We start from the raw sequence: 6,198 nt of genomic DNA on the forward strand, positions 1-6,198 counted from the left end.
TTTGCTGTTCTGAGGAGGCAAACCAAAGCCTTTTAAATACTAGGTAAGTGTTCTACCATTGAGCACTATCCCAAGCCTTAATTTTTAATTGGCAAACAACAATTGTACATATTCATAATATACAACATAATGCTCATATATATATATAAATGAGTAAGTCAGGCTAATTAACATATCTACTGTTTTTAAGAGTGAGAACAAAACAAAATCAGCAAATTTCAGGCTCCGAATAATGTTAATCTAGAAAGACATCGCAATTATTTATGAGGATGGCATTAAGGAACCTCAAAGAAAGCTGTTGATCAATGGAGAGGGCTACTCTGAGCAAAATACTAATATAATAATATGCGCACATCTAACATGCCATCATGAAAATCTTTGGTGCAAATAATACACACTAAAAAAAATGTCGAGCTGGGCGCTGGTAGGCTACTCAAGAGGCTAAGATCTGAGGATCACAGTTCAAAGCCAAGCCAGGCAGGAAAGTCCATGAGACTCTTATCTCCAATTAACCACCAAAAATAAAAAACAACTGGAAGTGGCACTGCTATGGCTCAAGTGGTAGAGTGCTAGCCTTGAGCAAAAGAAGTTCCAGGGCAGTACCCATGCCCTGAGGTCAAGCCCCATGACTGACTATGTAGTATTGGTAATCTCTATGCTGCATATGTGAGGGCTTCTTAATACTGTATGTCTGAAACTCTGTACCCTTGACCAACATCCTCCCAGCCCATCCCCTACACCCCCACCTATCCCCCTTACCCCCAGCTCCTGCTCACCCTCATCACCTCTGTTCATTCCCTTTCCTATGACTGAACTCATGCCATCTTTGTCTTTTTGTGCCTGGCTAATTTCACTTACTATAGTAGACTCTAGGTTTGTCCATATAGTCAGGGTCCTAGACTTTTGCTTTCTTTTTCTGTTTTCTTTTTGGGGGTTTTCTTGTTTTTTCTTTTTTCTGTTTTTTCTTTTTTTTGTTTTTTGTTTGTTTGTTTTTAGGGTTTTTTTGGTGCTTGTCTTAGGGTTTGAACTCAGGGCCTGGGCACTGTCCCTGAGCATCTTTTGGCTCAAGAATAGCACTCTACAACTTGAGCCACAGTACCACTTCTGGCTTTTTCTGTTTATGTGGTACTGAGGAATTGAACCCAGGGCTTCCTGCATGCTAGGCAAGCACTCTACCACTAAGCCACATGCCCAGCCCCATGGATCTTCTGATGAAAGAGCAACTTGTGTCTCATTGAAGCCACTGGTATTTGGGAGTTTGTTTACTCACAGTTGAGCCCCATTGGAATTGAACCTGGTGATGACTCACCTTGGCAGGGCTCTTGCAAAGCGCTGTCCAGCTACTTCTCCCAGCACACCTTACCATAGCTTTTTGAGGTACTAGGAATTTTCCTAATGTGGAAATGGAAGCTTCCGTGCTTGCAGCCTCCATAAAACAAATGATCCTGGCTTGCTTGTTCCAGAAGACTGCTCTTGCAGCTGCTGTCTTTAGTCCCTGAGCCATGCCAGCCATGTGTCAGGGCAGTCAGAAGCTGACATTGCTGAAGGGATTTGTTCAAGCAGATGCCAGCTCCCAACAAGGGGAGCTGTGGGGGAGCTATTTTACAAGGTGCAGAAACATACCAGGGAACCACGCAATGTCACCTCTTAGCTTGAAAAGGAAGTGTGTCCAATCCTTCTCCTACGCATTTGACAATGCTATGCCTGATCAATAGAGTTCTGTTCCTGATGAATGAGTGTCTTTTAAAACAGGAGGAAGAACCAGGTGCCAGTGGCTCACGCCTGTAATCCTAACTACTCAGGAAGCTGAGACTTGAGAATCCTGGTTCAAAGACAACCCCAGGCAGGAAAGTCCATGAGACTCTTATCTCCATTTAATCACCAAAAAGCAGAAGGTGGAGCTGTGGCTCAAATAGTAGAGCACTAGCCTTGTGCACAAAAGCTCAGGAACAGCAATCCAGGCCCTGAGTTCAAGCCCCAGGACCAGCATGCGTGCATGTACACGCATGCACACACACACACACACACACACACACACACACACACAATCAGCCAGGTGCCAGTGGCTCATGCCTGTAACCCTAGCTACTCAAAAGGCTGACATCTGAAGATCACGATTCGAAGCCAGCCTGGGCAGAAAAGTCCATGACACTCTTCTGTCTCTACACAGAATAAGTCAGAGTGGCGCTGTGGTTCAAGTAGTAGCGTGCTAACCTTGAACATAAAGAGGCTCAGGGACAGTGCCCAGGCTCTGAGTTCAAGCTGCAGGAATGGGGAAAAAAATCAAAATGTAACCCCTCTGTACATCACCTTTAAAAATAACAATCAATTTTAAAATCAAAACAAAATGAAAACAAGAATTAGAAATGTTTTGGAAAGGCAATTCACTCTATATAATATTAAAAACAGGACACAGAAGCAACATAGTGCACTTTATTCTAATGATCGCAATCTCTGTAATCCTTTGTCCTTAGGTAATTGGAGATACTTTTTTCATGATATTGAGTGATTTAATAATAGGTATCGCTGCAAGACACCAGGAAGGTTATTCAAGGACATTCTGCTTCACAGTTATGAACTTATTAAATATACCATTGTCACTGCAGGAGCCAGCACTCATTAGAGACCTAGGCTGCACAGACAAAGCACCCTGCCTTTTCAGGTCAGAGAACACCTCAATTATATCTTCCTAATTGCCCAGGTGATCTTTGAAACTCCTAGTCTTACTTTTTTAGATCTAACTATATTTTTAAATAGAGCACAAATAAGGCAAATCTACTTTTTACTGGTATAAGAAAATGAATTAAAACTGGGTGCTGGTGGCTCATACCTGTAATCCAAGCTACTCAGGAGGCTGAGATCTGAAGATTGCAGTTCAATGCTGGACTAAGCAGGAAAGTCTGTGACACTCTTTTTTGGGGGGTTGGTCGTGGGGCTTGGACTCTGGGCTTGGGCACTATCCCTGCGCTCTTCAGCTCAAGGCAAGTGCTCTACTGCTTGAGCCACAGCACCACTTCCGGTTTTCTAGTGGTTAATTGGAGATAAAAGTCTCACGGACTTTTCTGCCTGGGCTGGCTTTGAACCATGATCCTCAGATATCAGCCTCCTCAGTAGCTAGGATTACAGGCGTGAGCCACCGGCGCCCAGCAATCTATGACACTCATCTCCAATTAACCACTAGAAAAACCAGAAGGGGAGCTGTGGTTCAAAGTGGTAGAGTGCTAGCCTTGAGCAAAAGAGCTCAGAGACAGCGTCCAAGCCGAGTTCAAACCCCATGACTGACAAGAAAAAGAAAGAAAATGAATTGAGTAAGCAAAAAATTAAATAGTCATGAAGACTTTCAAGAACACAATTTTTCACTTTGATGAAAGTGAACCACACAACTTGTGGGCAGAGATGGGAAGGAGGGAATGGAGAGAATGAGGGAACAGATGACACTATGCAAAAAGAAGGAAATGTACTTATTACCTGATGTACGTAAAGGTAACCCTGCTGTACATCACCTCTAAAGCAACAATAAAGTAATTAAATTTTTAAAGAAGAACACAATCAGGGCTCTAGGAAAGTGGCTCAGTGGTAGAGTGCTTGCCTTGCATGCATGAAGCCCTGGGTTCAATTCCTCAGCACCACATAAGCAGAAAAATCCAGAAGTGGTGCTATGGTTCAAGTGGTAGAGCACTAGCCTTGAGCTGAAGAGCTGTGGGATAGCGCCCAGGCCCAGAGTTCAGGCCCCACAACCAACCAAAAAAAAAAAAAACCAAGAACACAATCTTTGAAAACAAATAAATAATCAAATTGATGTATAATGCTGGCTAAATATTCACAATTGTAACCCACAGGAAAAAGTAAGGTTTTGTATTGTGATCCACAATACAGATAAACAAACAGGATTGAAGAAAGAATCTAGTGAACATATACTTTTAAGTCGGATATTCATGCTCACACCTGTAATCCAAGCTATTCAGGAAGCTGAGTTCTGAAGATCAAGGTTGGAAGTCAGCCTGGGCAAAAAAGTCTGTGAAACTCATCTCCAGTCAACCACCAAAAAAGCCAGAAGTGGAGCTGTGCCCCAAGTAGTAGAACACCATCCTTAAGCAAAAAAGCTAAGGGACAGAGCCCAGGACCTGAGATCAATCCCCAGTACTGGCACAAAACAAAGATAGACAGACACAGGGAGACATTTAAAAAAAACAAAAGTAAAAAAGAGCTAGGTGCCAGTGGCTCACACCTGACATCCTAGCAACTCCGGAAGCTGAGATCTCAGGATATAGCCCAGGCAAGAAAATCAGTGACACTCTTATCTCCAACAAAAATTATATTTTTAAAAAAGCCAGAAGGGGAGCTGTGGCTCAAATGGTAGAGTGCTGTCTTTGAGCGAAAAAACTTAGGGATGGCCTAGGAGTTCAAGCCCCAGGACAGGTACTAAAGACAAAAAGAAATAACCCATCCTTTAGATGTTTGGAGGCATGGCTCAATTGGTAGAGCAGTAGGCAATGAACGAAGTTGTGAAGTACTGTTTTTGAGTCCCAGTATTAGACCAAGAAAAAAAAGAAAACAAAGAAGAGAGAAGAAAAAGGGAGAAAGGAGGGAAAGGAAGGAAGGAAGGGAGACAGGGAGGGAGAAAGAAAGAAAGAGAGAGAGAGAAACAAAGAAAGAAGAAAGAAAGAAAAGAAAAGAAAGAAAGAGTTTTACTTATCTTACTATCTGTGATGCATTCTGAAGTTCCTGTTTGCACATGCGCATGCTGGGGGTTGACCTCACAGCCTTCCAGATGCTCAGAATGAACTCTACCACTAAGCTATATTACTTTCAGTGTTGGTGGCAACTGTTAATGCCATGACCCATTAATGGATCACAAGTCAAGCCACAAGCAACCGTCAGACATGAATAGGCCCACAGGGAACTTTCCCACAAACGAAAGGCCTCCATGGATCTTCTTGGGGGTCCATCTTGGAAAGATTCAGTGTGACTGTGAACAAAACTCTTTTTCTCCTCTCAACATCACCGTTGTAAAAATCAGCAAAATTTCAAGAGAACTCCCTTGAAAATTGCACATGTTTATGTAAGTGTCTCTAAATTTCCTCTCTGCCTGCTGCCCAGAACACAAATAGAAGGAATAGAAGTAACATTCATCAAAGGAACTGAAGTAGGCCAAGAGTGGGCAGGGCTTTATTCCAGCCTATACCCCAGGCCACAGAACGAGAGACACCAAGGAGCAGTTTGAGATCAAAGGCCGCTTGTCGCTTGTGTGTTGTGTGTTGGGGAAAGATGGAAAATATTTTCTCAAATCAATTCAGCTCCTGTGTGGTGTGTGTGTGTGTGTGTGTGTGTGTGTGTGTGTGAGAGAGAGAGAGAGAGAGAGAGAGAGAGAGAGAGAGAGAGAGAGAGAACTGATCCAGCTGTTACTGCTACATTAGGGTTTTTTTGGGGAGGTGTTTTTGTGCCAAATCTAGGGCTTGAACTCAGGGCCTGGGCACTGTCACTGAGCTTTTGTACAACTTGAGCCCAAGCTCCACTTCCAACTTTTGGGTAGTTAATTGGAGATAAGAGTCCTGCCCAAGCTGGCTTCAAACTGTGATCCTCAGATCTCAGCCTCCTATGTAGCTAGGATTACAGGCGTGAGCCACCAGTGACCAGCTTTACGACACTTTAAAAAGAGGATGCTCCCTATTTCTTCATCAGAGCAGTGTCTCTCTATCTCTCAGATGTCAAGAGCTTTCAGAAAGAAATGTTATTGGAGTCTCTGTGACCTCACAATATTGTTTGTTCTCTGGAGCTCTGAGCAGCAGTTTTTTAGGCAACATGGAGCTGGAATTATGAAGAGCCTGTAGCCAGGCACTGGTGGCTCACATCTGTAATCCTAGCTACTCCAGGAGGCTGAGCTCTGAGGATTGAGGTTCAAAGACAGCCCTGGTAGGAAAAAAATCCAAGAAACACTTATCCCCAATTAATCACAAAAGGTTGGAAATGCAACTGTGGCTCAAGTGGCAGAGTTCTAGCCTTGAGCAAAAGACCTCAGAGACAGCACCCAGACCCCAAATTCATGCCCAAATACCATCACAAAAAAAGTTCAGAGGGCTGGGAAGGTGGCTCAGTGGTAGAGCGCTTACCTTGCATGCCTGAGGCCCTGGGTTCGATTCCTCAGCACCACATAAGCAAAAAGAAAAAAAAGCCGGAAGTGGTGCTATGGCTCAAGTG

Source organism: Dipodomys ordii, unplaced genomic scaffold, assembly GCF_000151885.1.
Source record: "Dipodomys ordii isolate 6190 unplaced genomic scaffold, Dord_2.0 Scaffold134, whole genome shotgun sequence".
NCBI classification, from domain to species: domain Eukaryota; kingdom Metazoa; phylum Chordata; class Mammalia; order Rodentia; family Heteromyidae; genus Dipodomys; species Dipodomys ordii.